Consider the following 12,784-nt stretch of genomic DNA (forward strand, 5'->3'; position numbering starts at 1 on the left):
ATAATAGCAGTCCATCGCTCTCTCTCCTTCTCTCCTCCCCAGCTCTCTCTCTCCCTCTCTCTGCTGTTTTAGCAGCCTAAGGTACAAACCAGCTTAAAAAATGGGAAAAAATCCAGGTCTCCTGCACCACAGTGCAGTTTGTCATCCACTTCCCAGTTCAGCTGGTCCAGGCAGTTTTATGCAGGCTTACATGATTTTTTTACAATTGGAGGAAAAAAATAATTTTTAAAGTTAGCCATGTTTATAGTACATGTGTTCATAAGTAAGAGCAGTCTGTTTTCTATATTTCAAGTGACAAATGTGTTTTGGCTATTCTAAAACAATCCCTAATGTCTGGGCTTGGAACATGAACTTTATTTATCTATTGTTCCCCCTCAATTATCCCTTTACCTGATTTTTCATGCACCACAAAATTTGGCAGAAATAGCCCTGCACGCTTACAGATGCAGTTAATGAGATTCTATATTTTCTTTTCAAGTCGTAAAAGAAGTAACAAAATAGTGTTAGAGAATGCCCTAGGAAACTTCAGGATTTTTTTTTTTTAACTATCGCTGTACTCAAACAGAGATTGATATTCAAAGGCTTTGTCTAGCTAACTTTTGGAGTTACTCAGACAAAAGTCAAGATTTCAATATTCCCCCTTCCCCTGCCGAGAGGATACATTTTGGGGGTCATTTTCAAAAGGATTTACATGTCTAAATTTAACTACAATTGTAGCAATTTTCAAAAGCCATTTTACTCATGTAAAATGCATTTACATGGTTAAAACTTGTAGACAATTCAATGTCATATATTGTAGCAATTTTCAAAAGCCCACTTGCACAGGTAAAGTAAATTTACACACGTAAAACCCAGTTTTAAGTGTGTAAATGCTTTTGAAAATCAGGTCCATAGTGCGCACAAAATTTATCCAGATAAAAAGAGGCGGTGCTGGAGACATTCTAGGGTCATGGCTAACCTCCTTTAGCAAATGTGCACAGATATTGAGCCCTATCTGGCTACAGTTCCGTGCATAAGCCTGTTCTCCTAAAGTTATCCAACTAAAGTTATGCGTGTAAGTTTATACAGTTATATTCGGCAGCAGATTTCTCCGGATAAGTTTCACTGAATATATGGATACAGTTACGCCCAGATAACTTTCCCCGGATAACTTACCTGCTCACCAGGTCTTTGAACATCAACCTCATTGCTTAACTTTGTCTCAAGAATAAAAAAGAAGATAAAATGTAATATGTTCTAACCAAGTGAAGATAATGTGTTTGTAGCAGAAAGACCGAAAAAGCTACAAAAATTAGCACTAACTACAGAAGAGACTGCCAGCTTAATGGAAAGCACATTTCCCCTTTGGCCATAGTAAAAATGAACGCGGGATTACATTACATAGCAGTAACTCATTTTTCCTTTTTTTTTTTTCATAGTAAAGAGCCCTGCTTCTCAGAGGTAGCACATGGGCTCTGTCCTGCCACTAATATAGTTATGGCACAAAGGACATAAATCAGTTGTGAAAATATTGAGCAGATGGAGAATCCCCAAATTCAAAGATTCAGACCCAGAATCTTTCATTAAAAAATATTCTGAAAAGGGGGTTTGAATTAGCACAAGTTTGGAACTTCTGAGCAGTAGCACCAATCATCAGGGCTTTAAACCTAAAGACTGTCCATTCACACATCTTTCATATTCAAATTAGCTTTTAAAAATATATTAGAAGTGTTGCAGTTGGACACTGCTGGAGAGATAGTGGACCCTTGGGCCGGCCTACCTAGAGTGACAGGGTAGGCCAGGAGGCGGAGCCACAAGCAGGAGGTGTTCACCCAGGAACCAGGAACCCCCGGGAGGAGCCCGTAGGGCACTGGGACCTCGGGACTTGGAATAGAGGCAGAAAGTCCAGGGGCTGAGATAGGCTTAGACCGGGACCAGAGCAAACAGGAAGGATAGGAAGTCCAAGGTACCCGGGAAGCAGGGGACCGGCTGTACAGGGCCGAGGGCCGGCTGAAGGCAGGGCAGCGGGCAGCAGCGGAGTCTGTAGCAAACCAGAGGCTGAAGCAGGCTGTAGGCTGAAGCGGAGTCGGTAGCAAGCCGGAGGCTGAAGCAGGCTGTAGGCTGAAGCGGAGTCGGTAGCAAACCGGAGGCTGAAGCAGGCTGTAGGCTGAAGCGGAAGCAGGCCAGGGTCAGAGGCTGGCTGCAGGCTGAAGCGGAGTCAGAGGCAAACCGGAGTCGGAGGCAGGCAGCAGGCAGAAGCGGAGTCAGAGGCAAACCGGAGTCAGAGGCAGGCAGCAGGCAGAAGCAGAAGTCAGAAGCAAACCGGAGTCAGAAGCAGGAAACGTGGAGATCACCAGGAACGCAACTAAGAACAACTATGGAGTTGTGAACCTCGTTGCAAGGCGATGAGAGAGAGTTTGAGCGCCGGTTATATCGGGGCATGGGCGTGACGTCAGCAGCACGGGCGGGGCCAGCCCACTTGAGTGTACAAGATGGGCGTCCTCGCGCGCGTGCGCGCGAGACTGACGAGAAGCAGACACATAATGGCGGCCGCCACGTGGAGTGAGAGAAGCCCCCGGGGTCCAGAGCAAGCGGAATGCTGTGGTTCTTGAAGCGGAGGTAGGCGGGTTTAAGCCCTAAGCGGAGGGAAGCGGTAGAGACCGCAACAAGAAGCCTCTTATTCACTCGCTTCACGCCTGGATCAGAAAGTGCTGGGCATTCTGGCTGCAAACTCTGAAGGAGTTTCTTGAGAAATTTAGCCTGCTCATTTTGGTATGACCTGATGTCAAAATAAAATGTCAGTGGGGCTCCTGAAACCTAGTCAAGCAATGTATTAGTTTAATAAAAAGGGGGGTTTAGTGGGATGCGATAATCTAAGAAACAGGGGGGAAGCACATTAAAGAAATAAATAGCGGGCCGATACAGTACAGTGCACTCTGATGGAGCGCACTGTTAACCCTCAATTGGACGCGAGTTTTTGACGCGCTAGCGTTACCCCTTATACAGTAACGGGCCGAAAACACGAGTCCAACCCCCCCCACCCCCCCGAACCTAATAGCGCCCGCAACATGCAAATGCATGTTGCGGGCGCTATTAGGTATTCCCGCGCGATTCAGAAAGAAAAATGTGCAGCCAAGCCGCACATTTTACTTTCAGAAATTAGCGCCTACCCAAAGGTAGGCGCTAATTTCTTCGGGCACCGGGAACGTGCACAGAAAAGCAGTAAAAACTGCTTTTATGTGCCTCCTCCGACTTAATATCATGGCGATATTAAGTTGGAGGTCCCGAAAGGTACCAAAAGTAAAAAAAAAATAAAAAAATTTGAAGTTAGCTCGTGGGTCGAAAACCGGACGCTCAATTTTGCCGGCGTCCGGTTTCCGAACCCATGGCTGTCAGCGGGCTCGAGAACAGACGCCGGCAAAATTGAGCGCTGGCTGTCAAACCCGCTGACAGCCGCCGCTCTGGTCCAAAAGGAGGCGCTAGGGACGCGCTAGTGTCCCTAGCGCCTTCTTTTACCTGTTTTTACCGCTGGGCCTAATTTGCATACTGTATTGTGCGCACAGGAGAATGGCCCGTGCGCACGCTGGAGCATTTGCCCGCTCTCCCGCGTTTTTACTGTATCGGCCCGTAGATGAGATGCCGAACTGGGCTCTGAAGCCATGTGTCCAATAGATGCATGCATGATTTTCTGTGTAATTAAAAAATAGGAGATTTAAGAAAATTCCATTTAAAAATGTGTCTTCTTAGATATGTCTGTAATTAAAGATTTTCATTGCATAATAATTTGAGCTTTTTCAGCCTTTACTATGAGTTGAATTATTTATTTTGTATTTATAAACATTTGCTGTTCCTATGTTTCCTAAAGGTAGGCACAAGGCAGATTAGAAAATAAAAAGAGGAACATTGAGCACATGCATATAAGTCATGGTAATGCATATAATTAGTCACCCCTGAATAGGTAAGCAGCCCTTAGTATTGGCTTTGCAAGAAAAAGAATTCAGGAGTGACTAATTCAGTTAAAGGTAAACACTGGAATGGCTCAGACTAGTAACCAATGAGTCTTAAAATATTTCCTGCTTTATATATTTTATATTTTTTTTTTCTTAAGAAACAGATTGGATTAAAGTGATCTGATAAAATTGGATCCTCATGTTATTTTTAACTTGTTTTTACTACATTGCTTTAATGCAATCATAGACTGAGATTTAACTAACCCAGTCTAGCTGTAAATACCCAGACTATGGGGAAGGTATAGATTTTTATCAGTGAACACTAATATGGCCCATCTTTGGCTTTTAATTCCTTCCCCACGCCCTGGCATGCGTTACACATTGGACAGGTCAGGGTCCATATTCAGAAGCATTTAGTCGGCTAACTCAGAAGTTAGCCGGCTAAATGGAAATTTGAACACTTAGGCCTGGATTTTCTAAAATCGCACGGCTTTCTGAATCCCGCGGTAACGGGGAGTGGGGAGCGGGCCTGCGAAAGCCAGCAGCGATCGCACTACCGCGGTGTTATTGCTGCCAGCTTTCGCACCCAATAGCGCCACCGTGAAAGGTGGTTCTATTGGGCGTGCTACTGCCGGCGATAATGGGTCTTACCTTATCGCCGCCAGCAAAGTTACTGCCGCGTCCGCCCTGACTCCTCCTCTTCCGGTCCCGACTCCGCCCCTATCTAGCTATTGCACGCGAAAAGTCCCTGGCTATAATATCAAATGTTTTGTCACTCTTGTATATGCTTATTTAGATGTTACATACATACAGGGTTGTATTTGTCTTGTACTTGGTTTGACCTTAATAAACTATGGTTGAAAACAAAAAAAGAATTTAGCTGGCCGAGTTATGGAGTGTTCTGGGGGTATAACTGGGAGGAGCTGAGTTAGCCAGCTAATTACAATATTCAGAGTAAGTCATAGAAACATAGAAACATAGAAATGACGGCAGAAGAAGACCAACGGCCCATCCAGTCTACCCAGCAAGCTTTCGTACTTTTTTTTTTTTTTTTCCCTTACTTATCTGTTACTCTTTGCCCTTAGACAGATAACTTTAGGGTCTGATTGATCAAGGTATTTTAGCATAGACACAGAATGGGAGAAAAGCCTTAGTGAATCAGGCAGGTAGCTGTCTGGCCAGCCTGTAAACCTGTCCCAAAATTAGCGGTTAAAGTTAGCTGGCTAACTCTAAGATAACTGGCTATATTCAATGGTGTTGCTGCACTTTTGAATGTACCTCCAAAGTTAGACGGATAAGTTTATCCAGCTAACTTTACTAACCGGACTGTGTCTGAATATCTACCTTGATAGGCCTATATTGCTGCGAGGAGCCTTCCGAATCCTCACTTTCTGGAGATATGATTCATAGGCACAACAGGCCTGAATCACGTCCGGAGACAGAAGGGCCAGGGAGGACAACAGGAGGTGGAGGGGAGAACTTTAGGGATGGGAAAGAGGATAAGAAAACAGGGGAAACAGGAAGAGAATGTGGGCAGTGGAAAAGAGAAAAGGAAATACCAAAGAAAAGAATAACTCAAAGACAGGATCAACAAGAAGGAGAAACTGTAGGAAATGGAAGAATGGAGGAAGGGAAACGAGAAAGACAAAAGAATGGAAAAAGAATAGAAAACAGCTGGAGGGTGAGAAAGTGAGATCCAAACCATTCAAAGGACCAAAGAAATGATTTCTCGGATATGTTTAATATTCACATAATAGACAATAATAGTAAAAGGTCTTTAGTATTTTCCATTTTAATAAATATTGTGGAAAAATAAATATACTTTTAACATGGACGGTATATCTTATTTTCCTAACTGGTATGTGAAAGATTGTGGGCAAACGGCAATTTCAGAAAGTCAGATAAAAAAAACAGCATTTCACCCCATTCCCTACATTTCACATCTCAAAGAATGGGTGACCGGTAAGGTGCTGAGCTCATTTTTACGTCAACTGAAGTTTAATGGAATATTGTTTCCAGAGATGAGCAACATAACCTTCCTGTGCAAAGCTTTGCTACCCCTTGAACTGAGGCATTATAATTGAATGCAGCAAACTATAGTAAGGATGCACAGAGGCAATGTTTCCATTTTGGTTTAGTTCATTTCTTTTTTTTTTTTTTTGGATGGGGGGATGTCCAGGATTCAGTGAAATAAAATTTAAATTATAATCAATAGAAACAATTACCCTCCCCAAGCTCCCACAGCCCCTGGCAGCCTCGCCACTCCCTTACCCCTTCCATAGCTCTGCTCAAAGGATGAAAAGGGGAAGGAGCGATCCCCAGACACTCTTGTCCCACTGGATCCTCTTTAAAAATGGTGCTGGTCTCGTGGTTGGCCAGCACCATATTGTTTTCAGTCATATTTCTTTAGAGCCTTGTAACCCTCACTTGGGGTGTGCCAGGTCCTGTCTGAGTTCTTCCAGCCTCTCACCCCATGGGAGGCACTTAGGGGTAGATTTTCAAACAGGGCGCCCTCGCGTACTTTTGTAGGCGCATCAGGCGCAAACAAAAGTACGCTGGATTTTAGTAGATACGCGCGGAGCCGCGCGTATCTGCTAAAATCCTGGATCGGCGCGCGCAAGGCTACTGATTTCGTGTAGCCGGCGCGCGCCGAGCCGCGCAGCCTACCTCTGTTCCCTCCGAGGCCGCTCCAAAATTGGAGCGGCCTCGGAGGGAATTCGCTAACGCCCTCCCCTCACCTTCCCCTCCCTTCCTCTACCTAACCCACCCCCCCGGCCCTGTCTAAACCCCCCCCTACCTTTGTTGGGGGATTTACGCCTCCCAGAGGGAGAAGTAAATCCCCGCGCGCCAGCGGGCCGCTGGCGCGCCTAGACGCAACCCGGGGGCGGTTCCGGAGGGCACGGCCACGCCCCCCTCAACAAACCCTGGGACTTACGCGAGTCCCGGGGCTCTGCACGCGCCGGCAGGCCTATGTAAAATAGGCGCACCGGCGCGCAAGCCCTGCTCGCGTAAATCTGGGCAGATTTACGCGAGCAGGGCTCTTAAAATCCTCCCCTTAAAGTACAGCACACACACTGGCGACCAGTTTTCATTCTCTGGGCCATAAGTGATAGCTTCCCCCCATAAAAAGAGTTTCACTCAGGGATTAAGAGTCAGCGGGGAATGAATGGTTAGCCGGAGCAACCTGAAGATATAAATTAGATTGTATGCCCTTGGGACTTGACACACCCCAAGTGAGGGTTACAAGGCTCTAAAGCAATATGACTGAAAACAATATGGTGCTGGCCAACCACGAGACCAGCACCATTTTTAAAGAGGACCCAGTGGGATAAGAGTGTCTGGGGATCGCTCCTTCCCCTTTTCATCCTTTGAGCAGAGCTATGGAAGGGGTAAGGGAGTGGCGAGGCTGCCAGGGGCTGTGGGAGTTTGGGGAGGGTAGAGCCCATAGTGATTTTAAATGTGCAGAACTCTCCCAGCGGCCGTCCTGTGAAATCCTGGTGGAGAGGTCCCTTTTGCTTTGCAAAAATCCTACCTTTAGACATCTTCCAGACACCCAGCTTGCCCTGGTTCCTTGATGTGCAGAGATTTGGATGGGGTCTCGTTCTCTGATATCCAACATATCCAACACAGCTCTCTGCTTCTACGGCAGGGGAGAAAGTCTGATACTTCACTTTCAACACACATCCAGCATAACTCTCTGCTTCAACGGCAGGGGGAAGGTAGAAAGGTGGATCTATATACAGACAATAACCAACAAGGACTGAGTTACATAGTCTGGGTAAACAAAGGCATGGGTGTAGCTTGCTTATTGCGGCAGTTACTACCCCTAACTATGGTAGATATTCACTTGAATGCAGTTCCAACACTGCTCTCTACATTAATGGTGCGGGTGGAGGGGAAATGGAACCAAAGGGTTACTAAGAGCCAAGAGTAACAGAAGTATGAGAGAAATTTAAAAAAAAAAAAAAAGTGCATAGCTTGCTGGGCAGACTGGATGGGCCGTTTGGTCTTCTTCTGCCATCATTTCTATGTTTCTATGTTTCTATGATACTTCCTTCCTTTGGGGCAGCTGTTCTTTTATCCCTAGCTGTTAGTTCAGGTGATTTCTCTTGTGGAAAATTCTGGCTATTACTGCAATCCCAGTGAGGAAGGGAGAATCCAAAAACCTCTCCACTAACTCAAAATTGTTAGGAGTCGCTATCTGTTGGGAGTAGCAATCAGATAGGAGTTAGCAATCTGTTGTTATTTAGGAGAGTTGTGGGTGGATCCTTGGGCCGGTGGCAGATGACCACGCCCCCGGGGGAAGATCCCAAGAGGGACCACCAGTCAGGCTCAGAGTTAGGAGACAGACACACACTAGTTCTTTTATTAGACAGTATACTGAACCACCAGAGGTTAGTGCGCACTAGCAAAAAATTGTTACTTAATGGTTTAAAAGTAACATTTGAGGAAATGTTCGTTAGCTAGAGGTGCACACTAAGCTGCGCATGCTTGGTGCTGTCCCCCGTGGCCATTTTGCTACCAGATATAGCACGCACTAGCCAGAAAGAGAAAAAAAGTGCCAGCAGGCTGCAGCAGTGACAGTGCCAGCAGTAGCCACTAGCCAGTAGCCAGTCTAGCCTCAGCCTGCTCTTTAAATTTAACCACTGTAAATATAATAAATTAATAATAAAGTTTTTTGTTTAGTTTTTCTATAGTATGTTAATGTTTTGAAGCCCAGGTTGCAAGTTTCTTTATTAAATGTTTTGTTTCACTAAAGTAGAATATAGAAAAGTACTTAATTTCATGTTTTGTAAAGTTTCTTTAGTTTAATACACAAAAGTACTTCATTTTATTTTATTCTACTCTAGTGAAAAAAAAGTTTAGTTTAACACAGGAACTGCAAACTTGAGCACAGTGAATGGGGGGGGGGGGGGGAGAGAGGGATGTGAAGGGGGAGACAGCCCCTGCATTCAGCAGCTCTGATTTTCTGAAGAGATCTGTCCTTCAGAGACCAGGGAGTGGGACTGCTTGGCGCTTCACCTCCCCCTTCCCTTCCCTTTGTCAAGCTACCAACCGTTTCCATTTCCCATCTCCCATATATTAAACCATCACCTCAGTGGGAACCTTGGAAACATCAATAAATAAGAGGGCAGCCAATAGGAATATATATTCATTCCTAACTGACCTTAACTGACCTGAAAAGTGTCAAATTGTATCATTTTCTGTTAGTGCGCACTAACCCGATTAAAGATTTTTTTACGATAAATCAGGGGAATTTCTATTGCATCGCACTCTTTAACGATTAATGACGATATTAAAAATATCGGACGATAATTTAAATCGTTAAAAAACTATTCACATCCCTAGTAGAGATGTGAACCGGAATCTGATCGGTTCCGGTTCCGATCCAAATCTTAAAATTTTTATCGCCCAGCCCGATTTGAGTTTTGATTATCGGCTGCACCCGATCCGATAATCAAAAAACCCTCCCCCGCCCTCCCGAACCCCCAAAAAAGGTTTTAAAATTACCTGGTGGTCCAGTGGGAGCACGGGGAGTGATCTCCCGCTCTCAGGCCATCGGCTGCGTTAATAAAAATGGCACCGATGGCCCTTTGCCCTTACCATGTCACAGGGCAAAGGTAGCGCCGGCGCCATTTTGAATACTGGCAATACGGCCTGAGTGCAGGAGATCACTCCTGGACCCCCGCTGGACCCCCAGGGACTTTTGGCCAGCTTGGGGGGGGCCTCCTGACCCCTACAAGACTTGCCAAAAGTCCAGCGGGGGTCCGGGAGCGACCTCCTGCACTCGGGCCGTATTGTCAGTATTCAAAATGGCGCCCGCGCTACCTTTGCCCTCACTATGTCACAGGGGCCGACCGTTGGCCCCTATGACATAGTGAGGGCAAAGGTAGCGCCGGCGCCATTTTGAATACTGACAATACGGCCCGAGTGCAGGAGGTCGCTCCCGGACCCCCGCTGGACTTTTGGCAAGTCTTGTAGGGGTCAGGAGGCCCCCCCCAAGCTATCCAAAAGTCCCTGGGGGTCCAGCTCCGGCCATCCAGTGCTCCTACCATGTGACAGGGGCCGGCCAATGGCACGGATACCCTGTCACATGGTAAGGGTAAAGGGCCATCGGCGCCGTTTTTATTAGTGGCAGCCGATGGCCCGAGAGCGGGAGATCGCTCCCCGCGCCCCCGCTGGACCACCAGGTAATTAAAAAAGGTTTTGGGGGGGGTCAGGAGGATGGGGGAGGCTAAGGGGGTCATTTTAAAGGGTCGGGTGGGTTTTTTTTATTGGGCCATTGGCGCCATTTATATTAGTGGCAGCCAAAATGGCGCCGATGGCCCGAGAGCCGGAGATTGCGCCGGGACCCCCCCACTGGTCCACCAGGTAATTTAAAACATTTTGGGGGGGTTCGGGAGGGTGGGGGATTTGTTTTAAAGGATCGGGGTGGGTTTAGGGGTTGTTTTGGTGTGCCGGTTTTCCCGCCCTCCCCCCTCCCCCGATTTACGATTTTTCACGATAAATCGGGGGAATTTCTATTGTATCGCGACTCTAACGATTTTTGACGATTTAAAAAATATCTGACGATTTTTTTAAATCGTCAAAAAACGATTTACATCCCTAGTCAGTGGTGCTGAAATAAAACTAGAAGATCTCGAAACCGCACCAGAAGAAACAACCTGAAGTTTATGGGCTTCCCTGAAAGTGTGGGAGATGGTGACCTTAAAGCTATTTTAGAGCGCTGGCTGCCGACTGCACTTAAGTTGCCTGACTTGGAAGGTAAACTGACGGTTGAGAGAGTGCATCGTTTAGGCCCAAGGCAGGAAACACATCGCAGACCCCGATTAGTGATAGCCCGCTTTCTGGACTGGGAACAAAAAAATATGATACATGCAGCTTTTAAGAAATCAAGAGAGCTGAAATATCATGAGAATAAAATAATCATATTTCAGGACTTTTCAGTGGCAGTAGCAGCGAAACGGAAAATGTTCTCCACAACATGCAGTGACCTGTTCAATAAAAACATTCGCTTTGCATTGCAATTTCCTGCAATATTAAAAATTTGGAAGGATGGGAGAATATTCACCTTTGACCTGCCAGACAAAGTGGCAGAATGGCTAACTACTATCGACTGGAAGAAATGAAGCAGAACATCTACCCTATGGAACAGATCTCAGAAACTCTGTGGCACTGCAGTGAATTGAGAATCAGATGCAGCAAGAGAATGGACAAGCTTAACTTACTCATATAGGAATCGTTCAAGGTTAACACAGTTTTGTTGTACCAAAATTATATGTTTAACTGGGAGGTGGTGCAAAAGATAAAGAAAATCTTTGCAATAGTGGGGGACAAGACCCGAGCGCAAATTCACAGACCTTTAGCCTCATATTATGAGGGGCACTTGATAAGAGGAGGAGGATGGGGGTATCCTCCAAAATTCAAGGGAGTCAAGGGGTTGATATCAGGGAACAGGTGGGTAAGGGGAGAGGGGGAGGGACTGTTATTGGTGAGGGTAAAAGGAATAGGATCTCGAAACTTGGTGTTGGTCACAGATGTAGGGGATTTTATATGACAATTATGTTTAATCTCATTACTTATCTTTTGACACGAGAAGCTGACCTGCTGGTTGCTCTGGCTGGAGGCACTCTAGCAGGATAAATGAAGAAATGGTGGAGTACGGCAGACCAGCTATAACAGTTACTTAGGTCATCTGAGAATTAATTCATGGAATGTGGGAGGATTGGGATCACCCATAAAGAGACAGAAGATTCTAAGTGTGTTACACAGGAGGAAGGCGGAAATTATAGGCCTTCAAGAAACGCACCTATCGGAGGTAGAAAGTAAAAAACTAAAATGGAGTTGGGTAGGACAGTGCTTCTTTGTTCCAGCCGAAGGGAGGAAAGCAGGCACAGCGATTTTAATTCATAAAATGTGCGTTTTGAGTTTATCAGACAGGTCTCTGATGAAGAGGGTCGCATTCTCCTTGTAGTAGGAAAGTTAAGGGGAGGGAAGTTACCATTTGTTCAATATATGCTCCTAACCAATACTCTCATGCTTTCTTCCAAGGAATGGTGGGACGGATAATCCAGGTGCAGAAGGGACCACTTATCCTTTTGGAAGAAGGATCCAACAGAAGAAAATAGGATAAAGCATAAACGTTGGCAAGTTAAATGTAAGACATTGATAAGACAGGCTAAGAGAGAATTTGAAAAGAAGTTGGCTGTAGAGGCAAAAACTCACAGTAAAAACTTTTAAAAATATATCCGAAGCAGAAAGCCTGTGAGGGAGTAAGTTGGACCGTTAGATGATCGAGGGGTTAAAGGGGCACTTAGAGAAGAAAAGGCCATCGCGGAAAGATTAAATGATTTCTTTGCTTCAGTATTTACTGAAGAGGATGTTGGGCAGGTACCCGTAATGGAGAAGGTTTTCATGGGTAATGATTCAGATGGACTGAATCAAATCATGGTGAACCTAGAAGATGTGGTAGGCCTGATTGACAAACTGAAGAGTAGTAAATCACCTGGACCGGATAGTATACACCCCAGAGTTCTGAAGGAACCTAAAAATGAAATTTCAGACCTATTAGTAAAAATTTGTAATCTATCATTAAAATCATCCATTGTACCTGAAGACTGGAGGATAGCAAATGTAACCCCAATATTTAAAAAGGGCTCCAGGGGCGATCCGGGAAACTACAGATGGTTAGCCTGACTTCAGTGCCAGGAAAAATAGTGGAAAGTGTTCTAATGGTTTAATGGAACAAAGTCAGCATGGCTTTACCCAGGGCAAGTCTTGCCTCACAAATCTGCTTCACTTTTTTGAAGGAGTTAATAAACATGTGTATAAAGGTGAACCGGTATATATAGTAT

Source organism: Rhinatrema bivittatum, chromosome 4, assembly GCF_901001135.1.
Source record: "Rhinatrema bivittatum chromosome 4, aRhiBiv1.1, whole genome shotgun sequence".
In the NCBI taxonomy this organism is placed as follows: domain Eukaryota; kingdom Metazoa; phylum Chordata; class Amphibia; order Gymnophiona; family Rhinatrematidae; genus Rhinatrema; species Rhinatrema bivittatum.